This window comes from Notechis scutatus, chromosome 3 (genome assembly GCF_049901735.1).
Source record: "Notechis scutatus isolate UNSWTSFEM ecotype Mainland chromosome 3, rNotScu1.2, whole genome shotgun sequence".
NCBI lineage: Eukaryota > Metazoa > Chordata > Lepidosauria > Squamata > Elapidae > Notechis > Notechis scutatus.
Window position 1 is genome coordinate 170,181,747 of NC_142011.1, and position 17,380 is coordinate 170,199,126.

Below are 17,380 nucleotides of genomic sequence, written 5' to 3' on the forward strand. Positions count from 1 at the left end.
TTCCCTATTCCTTTTTTCTAGATTTATATCTATGTATAAAAGAACCTGGGTTAGATTCACAGTTCAATTTCACGGAGAATAACATTGCTTTAACAAATTGCAGTCAAATTAAAAATCTTTAGAATATTTTCCAGAGATACGGTTATATCAGTTTTCTAAAAGACAGAATATAGGTGAGTTTAACATATTTACAGATCTAATTATCTTCTGTACAAAGTCTAAAACATAAATGAACAATCTTTGGTTCATAAGCCATGTGCAACCCCATAAAATTCTTGAAAGAGCAAAGTTGGCATGTCAAGTTTCTCTCTCCCTCCCTCCATTCCCTGCTTTCTCTTCCCCTCCTTTTCTCTCTATAAACATAAACAGAGTTCTGCAAACAGATTTCTCACAACAATCCCTGCTAACGCCATTATCAAACAAATGAACTGGTATGAACTACAGCTGCTGTATTCTATTACAAGTATTCTAAATTAATTAAATATTTCAAACCCCAAGCCCTTGCTTTCCAAGGAGGCAGGTATCTAAAATATATATTCACCTTTATATTCTATTAATCCATATGCTCCCTTAAGCTCCTCAAAATACAAACAACTAAGATCTAGGATAATGACACAAACATCAAGTTGAAATTTGTACAGAAACACCATAGCCATGCACTAACAATGAACATTAAGTAAATTGCAGTAACATAGAACCCTTGTAATTTGATAAGAGCAAGGATTTATAATAAATTTTGGGGAAAATCAGCTTTTTGATAAAGTGATGATTATTTTCCCTTCCAAGTTACTCTTTGAATGATAAATTTTCTTTAGAAAAGCAAGACAACAGTTCACAAAGGCTCCATTCACATTTTTATGTACATAATACACAGGAACATTCTATCTAATACATGTGCATAAATTGAATGAAGACATTCCACCCACCTCCCATTTGCATAGAATAGTGTCTGAAATCAGACTTGACATTTGAAATGTTCTGATTTTAAGAACTGTATCTTGAGAGGGTGGCCTTTGATTGGAATAAGTAGACAGTTTTACATGTGTGCATGTCTGCTGGTGTATAAGTTTGTATTCTATTGCTAAATCTTGCCTTTAATGATTAATCTGGTAATGTCAATTATTTTTCTCTATATATAATACTTTGCATGCAAATAAGAAAGCATAAATAAATGGAATACTGTTTCTTAAATCATGCTGTTGTATCAATTAAGAATGGACATTAATTCTAGCATTTTCAAATGTTCCAGCAGATATCATTACAATAAAAAATATGTTTTTATAGTCATGATAGTTCTATCAAAATTCAGTTCCTTTGCTTTAATGTTATTATTTTTTACCTTGTTACCTTTAAAATCTGTGTTGTCTTTTTTCAAATGGATATAGTTAAATATATGCTGGTGCTGCAAAATATACCTTTGTAAAATAAAATACTAATATGTGAGATAGTATACTTTTTTTAAGACCAAGTTACTCTCAAATATTGATCTCTTCTTTTGTTATTCTGGCACACTAGGTTGGAACACTTTAATTTTTTCTAACTAACAGAATTTATGCAATGAGGCTCAGGACACTGTCTGTCTATTTACTACCAGAATGGTTCTCTGAAAACAAGATGGGACCAAATTTGATTCCATTAAGTAGTGGAGAGGAACATCTTTGTCAGAAGTTTCTGATGGTTGCCCCCCAAAACTGGGAGTTGCAGAGTTGATGTAGAATGAATCTTTGAAGCCAAAGCTCATTCTTCTCCTGATGGTTCACAGTAATGGTCTTTTACTGTATCTAATTAGGGCCTGCATAACCAATATCTCCCCTACTGACTTAAATAGGATGGAAAATTCTTAATAATAAAGAACTGCAGGGCTGAAATGTCTGCTAAACTCCTGGTTTCACTTTCTTTCCTCATCAACCAACCTGGGAATGATAATAGTCCACTATTTTGATAGTCTCTTGCTCCCCTTAGATGCAGTGTTTTTTGTTAAACACTCACAACTCAGGAAGTTGCTTTGGGTTGCATACTATCTTTCTACCATATCAAGTCCATTTTAAGGGACGAAAGAGCTTACATTTCTTCAGAACAATAGATTAGATTAACATGCAGTGGAACTTCTCTTGTTAGAAGATCAAGCTGTCTAAATCCGTTTTGGATAATTCACAACTGCATAGCATTTAACTTAGCATAGTAGCTATTGTTAACAAATTACTTAAAATTTTAGAAACATACTTAAGTGATTCTCTCAAAGTTGCTAGCATTCTTTAATGCTTTAGGCATTGAAGTAAGACTGGGAAAACTCACATTCGAGTCCTGTTAAGCCATAGAAACTAATTGAGTGATAGACAACACTATCCGTCAACCCAGAGTTCTTTTTTTTTTAATTAAACATTTATTTGACATACATTTAAAACAGACAAATCAATATACATATATACATTTTACAGCGTATATTGAGCAATGGTTAAATTTTTTTTCTTTATCTTTATCATTGACGTATCTGCCTTGTTACAATAACTCCTTCATTCTTTTAATGTTTTGATTTCTCTATATAGTTTATAATTAAATGCACGTCTTCTGTCATTTCCATAACTTATCCAAATATCAAATATTACCTTTTCTTTAACCAATCATACCAAATGTTCCAAATTTCATAATAGTCACTATCTTGTTTATTTTTTAACAGTTTGGTTAGGCTATCCATCTCAGCACATTCATGTATTTTTTTAATTACCATATCCTCTGAAGGAATGAAAGACAGTTTCCAGTTTTGTGCGTAGATTATTCTGGCCGCAGTTATGATGTGCAAAATTAAATATTGATATTTTTTCTCCATGTTTAAATCTATCATACTTAGCAGAAAGGTTTCGGGTTCAAGTTTTAAATTTTGTTTTGTTATATTTAAAATCCAATTTCTAATATTTCTCCAAAACTTCTGAGCACATGGGCAAGTCCACCACATGTGAAAATATGTTCCTTGTGCGTAGTTACATTTCCAACAGTTGGGTGGTAGGTTGGGGAACATCTTAGCCAGTCTCACAGAAGGTAGGTGCCAGCGATGAACCATTTTATATAGGTTTTCTTTATACGAGACTGACATGGTTAATTTGTAATTTGTTTGGCGGATGTGTTCCCACTTATCTAATTCAATACTATGACCTACATTTTTAGCCCAAATTATCATAGATTCTGTGACTGTTTCTTCTTTTAATTTGTAATCCAAAAGATATTTATATGTTTTACTAATTGTTTTCTTTTCCTCTCCTAGCCATATTTTATCTAATTCTTGTGGGATGATATTAAAGCCAAATTGTTCTCTTTCTTTTTTATAATGGGTTTGTATTTGTGCAAAGGGCCACTATGCTATCTCCTTTCCTTGAATTTGTATTTGGTTCCTATTTTTAAGCTCTCCAGTATCATATAGTAAATCTTTATACCTGACAATATTTTCATAATCCAATAGACTGCTTCCAATGTAGATAGCCACAGTGGAACCTTTGGGTAGTGTTTTTTTAAAAATCTTTCCCCAGATATTGAACAACACATTTCTTACATGGTGCCTTTGGAAATATGAATGTTGTTTAGACTTTCCATCCCACATGAAGGCGTGCCAGCCAAGTTGGAGATCAAAACCTTCTAATACTAATAACCTCTAATACTAAAAACTTACATTCGAGTCCTGTTAAGCCATAGAAACTAATTGAGTGATAGACAACACTATCCCTCAACCCAGAGTTCTTTTGTGGGAGAAAAAATTATGGAATAAATGCAACCCTGAACGCACCCCAAAACCAAACAAATAGGATATAAAGGTAAAAAAATAGGTTGGTAAAAATGAATACTAATATCCTGACATATTAATATATAAATAGAGGAAAAAATAATTCACATTTCTAGGGAAGTTAAGCACTAGACTTTATTTTTTTTTTTAAATTAAGTTTTTATTCAAGAAAAAATATTTTAAAAAGAGAATCACGTTCTCACATTTTACAGTGTTTTCATAACAGTGTACATCTCGATTAGTGTTAATTGAAATCATTTACTACAATAATATCTTAAATCTAATTCCTAATTTCTTACTTATCTATGTTATTAATACGTCGTGATACATTGTTCGTTTTTCTATGTTACTACACTACTACACCTATATACATAGCTATACATTTATCCTTATTTCTGTTCCATAATATCTCTTTAATCATTTTCAATATACATCTTTATTTCCTTTTCATTTAACCATTTGTACCATGTATTCCATGTTGTAAAAAATTCTCCCTCTTCCTTGTTTTTTAATATTATAGTTAATCTAATCATTTCTGCGCATTGGTAAATTTTGTTGATTACTGCTAGATCTGTGGGTACCATTGTTAATTTCCAATTTTGGGCAAAGGCTATTCTTGCTGCTGTGATGAAGTGTAGTATTAGATGCTGTTGTTTTTTTACTCCATGACAGTTCTGATATTCCCAATAAAAAGATCTCTGGATTGAGTTTGATCTTTAATTTTGTCATCTCTAGACATTTTTAAACTAACTTTTAACTAACAAGTGTTGTGATTTTATTTTATCCTTTAGAAAGGGCAATCTTTTACTCAAGAATTGAACATAATGACAATTTACTGTAGATCTTCAGATAATGTAATATTTTAAGAGACTGAAACACTATAGAACTTTATAAATGAAGCTTAATTTTTCACAGCTGTGCCCTGTTGCAGCAGATTTTATTTTTAAATACCAAAGCAATGCCTTTTCATTTTCTTTTTTGCTAAATGCAGCCTCAGAAGAAAAGGCCAATTGCTGTGCCAATTGTTCAATGATCAATACACATCCTCTTCAATGTTTTCAGAGGATTGTGGCATTAGAATTATTATTCAGCAACTTGTTTTCTTCTGTTGAGAAGACTAGTCATCAAAAAGATATTCTGTGTCAGAGCCCCAGAACCTAATTTATCTTACATAAATGCATTTATGAAACAATGAATATCAGTTAGATCCATTACAACGAAGAGAACACTATCTGTTAGATTTTACTAGGCAGAATAATGCATACAATTCAACATTCAAGAGTTCTTTCTCCATTCAGATCGACTATCTGAAGATGCCAACGAAGAGCCATTTCCTCACACACAGTGCTATTGTCTGCAATATTTCCATTCCTCTTCAGAAGTATTTATTTATTTATTTATTTGATTTGCCAATTGTTTACAAGATAATAAGTATAAGTGTATACATAGTTGTGAATACATGAAATGGGTACATATAAGAAAAATAAAAGAAGAATAAGAGAAACAATAGGACAGGGACGGTAGGCACGTTGGTGCGCTTATGCACGCCCCCTACAGACCTCTTAGGAAAGGGGTGAGGTCAGGCATGAAGACTGGCTTTTCACGGAGTCACCAGTGCAATTTGGAAAAACCAAACCACACACAAATATTGGTGATATCTCCTACCCAGGAGATGTCAAATAAATCATGCTTCTGAATATTGTACATTTTATTAATCTCATTCAAGCCTTATTTTTTTGAAATAATTTCTAAAATCAAATAATTTCTTTTATGTAGTAAATTTCTACATATTTACTGTTTTTTCGAACCATGTAATCTGGTGAGATCTAGAAGAGTTGGTTTTCTTGAATTACTGCCATCTACAAAGGATTGAGTAGCTAAGGTTGACCCTTCCTATAATAGCACCCCTTTTTTGCAAAAGCTTGCTCCGATTATCCAAATCTCACTCATATTCTGAAAGACTGTAAATACATGGTTCTTCAGAAGAATATTTGGACATATATTATGCTTTTTATTACTTTTTCTTTCATTGCTGAAATTCATTGTCTTTTTAATTTAATGTATTATTTATTTGTGAACATAAGTTGCTCATAGCCTTTGGAAATTGAGTGACATCAATTTATATTTAGTGCAGTAAATAACATCTATTATAATACTGAATATCTTTCTCATTAAATAGTGAGTTTTTCTATCTCTGGTTTGATTTGGCACAAGTGCAATCCATTGAACTTACCCAGTGCAGGAAATTCATTACCATTAAATCCCCAAGAATCTCTCCTTCAGTCTCTACATAAAAATATTCAACAAAGGCCACTCCTATTTATTTATTTAATACATTTATATGGTGACCCAATTCACACACATTGACTCTAACATCTCCTGCCATAGTGTTTTCATTGTTAAACAGCTGTTACTCTGACAAAAAGTTTCCTAGCATTCAGCCAAAATCTCTTTCCCCTGGAAGAATTCAGAACAATCTTTCTTTTTTTTTCTATGTGAGCCATTTGAATATTAGAAGACTTCTATCATTTCTCTTCACTGTCTTTCATTCTTCAAGCTGAAATTATTCAGTGCCTCCAACTATCTCTCAAAAGTTTCTTTTCTGTAGGCCTTTTGGGGTGGGGTTGCTCTCCTTTTTGACATACTCCAATTTGTAAATATCCATCCTAAAATGTTACAAAAGAACATAGACAATATTCTAGGTATTGTCTGCTCAACTCATAATGAATCTTGATCTTGACATTATAATGTGATTGATTCAGTCTAACATGCCCTTGGCTTTTCTGCAGCTGCATTATACTGCCGGCTCATTTCATCTTGTGATCAAGAGTCTCAGATAATTTTTTCACTAATCTTCATTCATTCCTATTATTACTACTATCCAGATGCAGGATATTGTATTTGTCCCCTTTGAATTTTATCTTGTTTTTTTACCAATTTTCTGGCTCATGTTGATATTTTCTTCTTAATTTTTTGATAGAATGACTATCTTTTGTGTCATCTGAAAATTTGTTAATCATATTGTATAATTTCTCATTGAACAGCATAAGTGTAACTCAATTTCACAGTACGCCACAGTGCGCCACATAAAATTTCATATAGCTTGATGTTGAGTGATCTACATTTACTAGGAATCAGAGGTGGTACTCCATCGTTCACACCTAATCAGGCGAACCAGTAGTGGTTATTTGGTATGGGTCGCCGAACCAGTGGCGAACCCTGGCTGGCCATGCCCCCAACCTGGTCGCCCGGTCGCTCACTTGCGATTGCTCTCCCAGCTTTTCATTCCCCACATCCTCATTCTCCCTGGGGGAAAGGAAGAAAGCATGGATGCTGCAAGTATGTGAGTAAAGTGCCTGGAGTGAGAAAGAGTGCGGTCTGACAGAGGGGGTGGGCTGAATTGAGCCTTGGAGCACTTTTGCAACGTAAAAGAAATGCATTTTGGAAGCAGGTCCTTTAAAAACTTCTCCAAGGATTCCCCATGGACACTGCAAGTATCGCTTTCCCCTTGTGAGTTAAAGTGCTGGAGTGAGAAGGAGTGCAGTCTGACAGAGGGGGTGGGGGAATCCACTCCAGTCTTGGAGAAATTTAAAGGAGCTGCTTCCAAAATGCTTGTCTGTTAAGTGCTGTGTGTGTGTGTGTGTGTGTGTGTGTGAGAGAGAGAGAGAGAGAGAGAGAGAGAGAGAGAGAATAGGAAGAGAGAGAGAGAGATAAAACTCTGTCCTATTATTTTTAATTGTTCCATTATTTATCATGTGTTAATATTTCACACTGTCCCTACACCTAGAGTGATTTTTCTGCCTTTCTTTTGTTCAGGGCTACCACATATTTTTCAGGGTTTACATGCATTCAATGTCAATAGTCCAGAGCATAACATACACATGTGTTTACCAAGAGTTGAAAGGGACCTTGGAGGTCTTCTAGTCCAACCCCAAGCTCAGGCAAGAAAACTGAGGATGCCAAAATCTGAGTAGAAATCCTGGAAAAGGTGTCAGAATAATACTTAGAAGGGACCTTGGGGTGAACCCTATACCGTTTCAGAGAAATGGCTGTCCAGTCTTTTCTTAAAACTCCCATTGAGCACCCAGAACTTCTGGAGACAGGCAGTTCCACTGGTTAATTGTTCTCACTGTCAGGAAGTTTCTCCTTAGTTTTAGGTTGCTTCTCTCTGTTCAGTTTCCATCCATTGCTTCTTGTTTGCATTCTGCTTCTTTGGAAAATACATTGTCCCCCTTTCTTTGTGGCAGCCCCTTAAAAGCCTGTTGCCTATCACACCCTTGGGCAAAGCATGTGAGCCATTTCCTCCTTTCAGTGGTCCATGAAAGTACATCTATAGTATGCAGATAATAAAGTCAAACTTGAATTTTTACAGAACATAAATTGAGGCTGGGTGACAAGGAATGGCTGGGAGGGGAGGGGCCAGGTGAGGCACCCTTTGATGTGAGTGACATTGAGTTGGCCACGCCCACCCAGTCACATGACCACCAAGCCATGCCCACCTAGTCACATGACCACCAAGCCATGCCCACCCAGTCACATGGCCACCAAGCCACGCCCACCAAATAAGCCACGCCCACAGAACCGGTAGTAAAAAAAATTGAATTCCACTGCTGCTGGGAATGGCAGAGAGCTTTGTATCCATCTAATGGCAGCATAGGCCAATCCATAATTTGTCATCTTCTCTAATAAAATCCCATGGAATAATTTGTTGAATGCTTTGCTGAACGTGAGGTACACCATGTTCATCATTTTCCCATAGCAAGATCAATTGGTCTTTCTATGCAAAAGATCAAATTGGTTCGACATGGTTTATTTTTCATAAGCCCATAGTGGCTCTTGTCATTCTTTTATACCCATACTTACTATTTGTTAATCTGCTTCAGAGTTTTGCATGGTATTGAAGCCAAGCTCATAATCTGTAATAACTTGGTCTTCTTGTTTTCCTTATTGACTATAGGAATAACATTTATTTTTCTCCCAAGTTCTGGTATTATGCCCATTCTACTTGATTTCTCAAAGATCATAAAAAGAGGCTCCAAGAGAATAACCATAAGTTCTTTCATAACTCTTGGATGCTGGATCAGAGTCTTAATGCATGATAGGCAAATAATACTTGATACCTGATTCCCTAACTTTGGATTCCACTTTTTTCTTTTTTCAGTGTATTAATCTTAGGTTCATCCAAACACATTCTCCTGTGAGAGAGGAGACAAAGCAAAGTAGGAATTAACAATCTCTGTCTTCTTCGCAAAAACTCCTACCATTGGCTCATACTTTCCTTTCTTTATCCTTCTTTTTCTTTTGAGCTAGCCAAAGAAGCTCTTTTTATTATTGTTGGTCTTCCTTGAAAGCCTAGGTGAGCCTAGCTAGACCCCCTTGTCTCTGTTGCAAATGGAACACTCAACAATACAATGAAGATTCTGGATACATTGGTTTTTCAACCAATGTCTAAGTAGTTAATCTATCCTATTATTACTTTTGTCTCTTTTCCAATAACTTGTAATGCCCAAGAAGGCATTATCCAAATCTTAGGATAACCTTATCAATTTATAGAATATCTTCACAATAATATTCCTTGTATTTATATCCACATATTCTTGACTGAACCTTCATACTTAGATTTTTGAATCTCCATACTAGTGTACCCTTTGTTCACATATTATTCCTTGTATGTTTTCATTGGAATAAATTATGTTTTTCAATTGCAACATTCATTAGTTTTATCCCAATATACTAGTAATTTTTGCTAAATCAGAGTTGATATCCTTCATTCAGTCTTGTTCTTTCTCCTGTTTATCCCCATAGTATATGTATTTGTACAAAGAGATTGAATTCTTGGATCACATAATATGATCTATCTTTCCTGTATTTACATTCCAGTGGTTGGATCTCCACATTCTGTACACTCCTTCTCACCCAATTCTTTATATTTGGTACCATATCATTTCTACATTCTTTTCTTCCTTCCATACAAGGTCCAGAACTACATGAACATATTTTTCTAGTTGTCATGAGAGGCAGTCTATCTCTTGCCAGTAGTTCCTGATCTCAGATCTTGGCCTAGAGTTGATAGGTGTTCTCTTATTTATTTATTTATTTTTGCCTATTTTGACTTGTACGCCTAGTAGTACGGTATTGATAGATTGAACAGTTTTTTTCCTTTTGTATATAGATGCAAACAATGAATCAAGCAGTTCCACTTTCTCCCTTCTACCCATCAACTCATCCCGTTAGTGGACTGATCATTTGCCTGATTTTTTTTTCCTTGCTTCTTAATATGTTAAAAAACTTTTTAAAATTGTTTTTGGCATTTGTTGCATCTAAACTGCACCATCTGTGTAATCTGTTGTCCAATGCCGTTATTTTATTATTTTTATTATTTTTCTTCTTTCTTCATGGAGTGCAGCTTTCAACAGAAAAAAAGAGAACATGTTCTAAATGTTCTACAGGTACTGTCAGTGCTTTCACCCCTGCCCAATTCTTTATAGACCCTTGCAGTATTCTCCAGACTATGTATGCTTGGAGCATTCATTTCCACATGGATGAACAGAAAGGGATATCTGCCAATAGGCTTAAACTATCATTGGAATCTCTCTCCATCACTTTACAAAATGTGTTCCCCAGAAAGGCTTCTCTAGAAAGGCTGTGTGGATTATGAATTGCTATTTTAATTCCTCTCAGGGTGGTCTCTGATCAGCATCACCCATCACTGCTTCTTCAATGCAAAGGCAGGAATCCTTTCCTTTCCAGGAGGACTCTTTGAAATAGAATCTTCTTCCTTGGTCACCTGCATCTGTACCAGCTATTTTTTTATCCAGAAATCCCTAAACATCTTCAAGGTATTGTCTTCAAGATGCCGCTTTAGTCTTTGAAGTCCTGGAAAGCCTGTTCCAAAAGACAATTAGGAAATATTTGTAAGTTAAATTTGTAAGGGTGGTAAATTGGAACTGTTTTTTTTTTTAATTTAATAACTGATTTTAGAGGTTGCTTGGCTTAAAATATGCATACATTTCTGAATGCCATCTCTCTCTCTCTATTAATGAGATCCACCTTCAAAAACATTATTGTCTTCTGGGACAAGTATATATTGCCAACAAGAGAGTATATATTACATGAAGTGCAAGTATAAAAGAACCATCTAGTTTTCTTTGGATTAATTTTCAGGTAGTATAGACCTGATAAAAGGGGTTCCAGTTATATAGTAAGGGAATCAATGCAGTTTTATTTCAGATTCAAAAATCAATACGTTGAGAAATTGAAGATTCCTTTAGTGCAATACAAAAGCAGAAAAACTACTTAGCTGTGAGCAGATTTTGGTTTCTGATGTGATTAACTTTTGTGTTACTAATGTCTGTAATTTTTGCTGGCCAAGGAATGTACATGAAAAACAGATACAATAAACTGTCTATCTCTTCTCTTTCAAATAGCAGAGCTATCCAGATCCTGATCCACAATATATATGACTTTAACCACTTTCTCCCTTGAAATGAAGCTGGAAGCTAATTGGTAGCCATAAGAGCCACCTTAATTTACATGAGCAAATTTTGCCAACTGTTAGTTATTGCATATTGGACCAGATGAAGCTTCCAAGTGGTTTTAAAGAGCAGTCCTATATAGAGTAAACTGCAGTAGTTGATACACAAGATAATAATAATTAGACATAAGATTGATACTCTTTAAGTTACAAATCTTTTAGTTATCAATGTTTTGTTTAAACTAACAATGCTTAATTTCTTACTTTTTTAAAAAAACCTATCCTTTTTTCTGTTCTGTAAGAAACAATTTTGTTTTCCATTTACATTCTATTTTTATTTTTAAACGTGATCTGTCTCTGTAACAAAGATCCAGCAGAACTAAAGAAAGAGCTTGGTCCTTTCTTTGAAAATGTGGTTTTAATTTTATTTTCACCAGAATCTTGCACCATAATGAAAGCTATGGAAGAAAATGTCAATAAAGATTTTGAGCCATGTGTAGCCATATTCTTTACATCTCTGTGCACCTGCTGAAGATGATGTCTTTAACAGAGTGGCATTGCTTCAGATTTCTATTATGTAAGTGAATGGAGAAAAATCTTTATTGGCTTTCCATTCATTGATTCCAGATGGGAGTTCAGAGGACATATAATGGAAAGAGCTGAACTGATATCAAAACATTTGTTAGCTTAAAAATCAAAGAAATGACAGCCAGAACCTTACAATGCAAAGCTGATTGCAGACAACAAGCTCTGCTAAGTGCTGCCAAAAGTATGGGTTTGTCAGCATTTTAATTCCTAGTTAGTGTTCAGTCACATCTAGCATCTGTTTGTTTGGGATGTTTAGAAATGTCTTCTTAATAGAGATGAAGGAAACAGAGGGTCTGAAGCTTAGACTTCTATATTTTAATTTCATACATTGAAAAGAAAAGGAAGGAGGAAATTAAAACTATTGTTCCTACATCATCATTTTTTCCCAACCACCAGGCTGTATATCATTTATACTAAAATCGTGTCATTCAAAGAGGAAAGCTAAAATAGTTAAGCAAATCCCACGAAGAAACTTGATATTATACTTATGATATGTAATAAATCAATAAGAAATAATGGCTACAGAAATGACAAATATGTTCATTCAACAGCAAAACTGACATATTTTCCCTTTTGTGCATGTAAAAAAAGAGGGATATATTTCATTACACAAAAATGAACAAAAGCAATTCCAAGATGTAAAGCAAATACATGTATTTAATCAATAAAATTAATATTAAAATTAGTATTAATTTAAGATTTAAAAGTTTTACAATGATAAAAATAACATTATAAAAATTCAAAAGGTGAAAAATTCCAAGATGGGGGATTAGCAGTTGTCAATACCAGTGCGGGTTCTCATAGGGGCTGGCTAGCCCCACAGTTGTGTGGGCCAGTGTGTTGCTCAGGCAAAGCTGCACAGCCAAGTTCTGATCCCTTTGTGAAAGACCAAGAGATTTGGGGCTTTCCTCATCTCTAAGGACAGAGCTAGCAGCAGAGAAGGCCCTCTTCCTAGACCCCACCAGTTGATATTCTTTGACCAACAGGGTCTGCAGCATATTTTCCCTGCCTGAATAAATAGGATGGGCTGATAATATAGGGTGAAGCTGGTTCTATAGGTAACTGACCCTATGCCATGTAGGGATTTATAGATTATGACCAATACATTAAACTGCATCCAGAACCAAACTGGCACCCAGTGCAGTTTGAAGAACAAAGGTGTTATATGTGCCTTTCTTTGGACATCTAATATGGTTTGTGCAGCCACATTCTGTACCTGCTGAAGCTGGTTGGGTTGGCTTTCAAATAGGACTAGTTGTACATAATATCAATAAATGTCAGATATTTCTGAATATATTAAACCTGCAAGACTAACCTCTGTCTGTCTGTCTGTCTCTGTGTGTGTTTATGTGTTGTGGAGAAGTATTATTCGTACGCTCTTTCAACATATGCTGATGTAATTTGTTCTCTATCCTGTATTGTATTTCTAACTATTTTCATAAAAGTCTGAAAAAGACATCTGCCAGTTTTATCCACTTGATCTTTGCTTAGTTAATTTCATTATTCATCCTAAAATCTCAGAGATCCTCACTTAGTCATTGCACATGAGAATATATTTGTAATCTGAAAAAATGTTCCAAGACAGGCCAGAAGATCAGATTGCTTCTGATGTGTCAGTGAAATGAGTTAAATGGCATGTTATGAGATACAGCTTTTTGGAAGGAAACTTAAGGAATATAACTGGTGAGATAAGGTCAAATTTAGAAGACATTCCCCTACTGTGGCTTCATCCAAATGGAAAACTTTCCAGGCTTCTGATTTCTGCTTTGAGTTCCTGTTTTGTCTTTTTATGATTCATAGTTTGTTACAGAGAAATGAGGGCAATTCTAACTTCTGAGCAAAATCTTTATCAGCCTCAAATGTCACCATCAAATATCTGGCCATGAAGCAAAACCCATCAATTGCAAATAACTCTTCAAATAAAACATTTAACAGCAGCAATCTTTGTTGCCCTAAAGAATTGCTCATTCATATTAGGAATAGGAGTAATTATATTTTTGGGTACTTGCGCTATGATAGAAGCCCTTTTAGTTTTCCTTGATTTAATCTGATTTACATATATATTAAAGAGGCCAATTGTACTAGTTAAGACATCAGGTTGGAAATCCAGAGACTGAGTTTTAGTCTTGCCTTAGCCATGAAGCCAGCTGGGTGACTTTGGGCCCATCACTCTCTTTCTGTCTCAGGAAGACTAGAAGCCACTTCCAAAAATTTCTGTCACAAAAGCTTCAGAGAGCAGTTGCCACATGTCAAAACTGACTTGAAACACTAATTGTGGTTATGGTAGTGGTATACTGAATCAGACAAGCAAGTAGAATTCAAGTGAAAACTTGGCTTCTTATCCAGAATATTATTTATTCATAAATAATGTAGCAAATCAAAATACTGTCTTTATTTTTATTACATTGTAAATAACCATATTTGGTGAATTCTTCATGTCTCTGTCTATATGTAAAAGCTGGCACTAAATTATGTTTAAATATGAGACATGTGTGATGTAGTAGTTGACATTATGCATTACAGCCTACTAGGAAAAGAAGCCAAGTGACTCACTAGATATAAATTTTAAAATTCCAATATGGTAGAAATGGAATTTAAGAAGGGGAGGACTTTAGAAAATGATTGTATGTCATTTTACAGTAAATTGGCATATCTGCTAGCTATCATTCATCATTTTATGAACAACTAACATCTATACTTAGCTGTTCTAAGGTAATGAAATGGTCAAGTAAGAATCATGCACAAAATGAAAAATGTTACATTACATATTTTTGGAATTAGACTGGATTATTTTAGGCAGATTATATTTTGCACAACCATCCCACCATCCCAATGGCTATTTCAGGAGACAAACTGTATTAAATATTAATACACGAGATCATTATCATGGTGTCTTAATGTTAATCAAAATGAATCTTTTAATTTGTGCCATATATGGCAAGCTATTTTATTATGAGATTAAAATCACTTTAAAATCTATGTTAAATGTTAAAAATAATGTGAAATGTTCTATTTTTTTAAAGGACAACTTTTCACTTCTTTTTTAACTGTTCTTATTAACATAATACATTATCTTAGTGTCTGGTTGCCAGAATTCAGAATTTTTGTAACTTTACCTTTACACGTTATGACACTTCATTCTAACATATGGTGAGAATTGACTATTTAATACTGAGTCATTAGTCACTATCACTTATATATATTCTCATTAGCACCAAAAACTATGTTCCTATGTGAATTAGCTCCTGGTAATGTTACAAAGTGAGAAATCAGTTTTAGCTTTAGTATAGCACCTGTATCACATTTAGCATTCCAAATAAGATTTATTTGCTATGTGTTAAAATGACTTGATCTAATTGTATTCATTCTATATGCCAGATTCTATTCAACATTGAAGAGCATGAAATAAACTTTATAACCACCACTATTTATCCATGCAGTAAATGGTCATTTCCATATCTAACAATAAGAATAGAAAATATTGCCAGATACACACTGCAATATATTTTAAACATTGGCACTTGCATTAAACAACTCTTGAGTATGTTTTAAATATTGAGTAAATTTCAGTAAACATGCAGCTAACTATATGTTTTGTCAAAAAGTAGATCAAATATAGTCAGTTTGAGTTTTACATCAAATCAAGTGTGTAATTTTAAGGTACATCAGAACTTGAATATATAAATCTATCTTTCCAAAGCCAAAGGGAATTAAATGGAAATTTTAGAATTATACAGGATGATAAGCAGTGGTGGGATTCAATTTTTTTTACTACTGGTTCTGTGGGCATGGCAGGGGAAGGATACTGTAAAATCTCCACTCAGAGGTGGTATTTGCCAGTTCTCCAAACTACTCAAAATTTCTGCTACTGGTTCTCCAGAACTGGTCAGAACCTGCTGAATACCACCTCTGATGATAAGGCCACATTTAAGAACAGCAGTCCCCAACCTTTGCAGCTTGGTGGCCCATCTGGGGAGAGGGGAACTGGGCCACGCAAATGGCGGGCCAGTACGTGCATGTGCGTACACATGCAACCCATGCACAAGTGGCAGGCTGGCATGCACACAGGCAGTTCAACCTGTATGAGCAGTAGGCTGGCACGCACACATGCGAGTGGTCACCGGCCCACTTCTTCAGCAAGTAGAGCTTGCATGCATAGACACTTACCAGCCAATCACTCATGCAACCCATTTCTGAATAGACCATGGCCTGGTAGTGGGCTTTGGCCTGGGGAGTTGGAGACCCCTGCTTTAGAAGACTTAGCAAAATTAGTGCTATCTGGAGTTATTGGAAAGTTTCCATGTCAGGCAATTGACACTGATCCATAACTTTGGATCCCAAATCTAGACACTTCCAGAAGTTGAAAATAGAAGATGTTTGGGGGTTGATGTCAAATACTCCCTAGGATGCATGTTTTTATAAAGTTTCAGTAAGTATTTCAGTAAATATTAGAGAAAGAAATCCTATTCTCTTCCATTTCATTGGATGTAGTGCAAAAGCATTGGCCTAAAAACCAGCAGGGAGTAGGTTCCTTAGCCATGAAGGCCAGCTGGGTGACATTGAGACAATCACTCTCTCTCAATCCAACTCACCTCAGAGGGTTATTGTTGTAGGGAAAATTAGCTGTGCTCAGGGGTGGGATTCAAAAAATTTTAACAACCGGTTCTGTGGACGTGGCTTAGGTGGTGGGCGTGGCTTGGTGGTCATGTGACTGGGTGGACATGGCTTGGTGGTCATGTTATTGGCTGGGTGTGGCCAACTCAATATCACTCACATCGAGGCATGCATCTCCTTGCCTGGCTTCTCATGACTGCAGTGATGCTGCAACAGTCATAAGTGTGAAAAATGGTCATAAGTCACTTTTTTCAATGCCATTGTCACTTTAAATGGTCACTCCACACAAGCAAAGTACCAGCAAAGGAGGGAAAAAAAACCTCCAGAGAAGTTCCTGAGACAGAAAGTCTAGTCCTGCCAAGAATGTAATAAGGGTTAATGGAGAGGCAGTTTCTGTAAGCAACACCAGAAAGCTTCCTTCCTGCCTTCCTTACAGGATTAGGCTAGTAATTTCTTCTAACAGCCGGTTCTCTGAACTGCTTAGAATGTTATCGACCGGTTCTAGCGAATAGGTGTGAACTGGTAGAATCCCACCCCTGGCTGTGCTCTCTACCTATGAGTTGACCAAATAAATAAGCAGAATAAAAATCTAATCATCTTCATTGTCATTATCTTCATTTTTAACAATCATCATTTCTTTCTTTCCCTTCCCACTCTCTTTCTTAAACCACTTATAATGTGAATTGCATTTTACCACTCATTTTTATTTATTTGGATGAGAATACCAGATAGAATCATCCCTTATGCTTTGGATGCACTAGAAATAAATTTGCCACAACTGGCAAATATAATTTATTTAATCAATTTCTGACCCTAATTAATTTATAGGTACTGAGCTCTTGCTTCCAAGCAGATGTCGAAAAGCAAACACAAAGAAGTATACTAATGCTTGGAAAATTGCTTGCTCCAGATTTTATTTCTAAAAGTAATAA

General features: G+C 35.2%; 1 protein-coding gene across 1 annotated transcript in view; it reads left to right on the top strand.

Annotated features, from left to right (window-relative positions):
• Nucleotides 1–17,380, top strand: part of XKR4 (XK related 4) — an 85,334-nt gene that overhangs the window by 54,241 nt on the left and 13,713 nt on the right. The gene's annotated exons all lie outside the window — the stretch shown is intronic.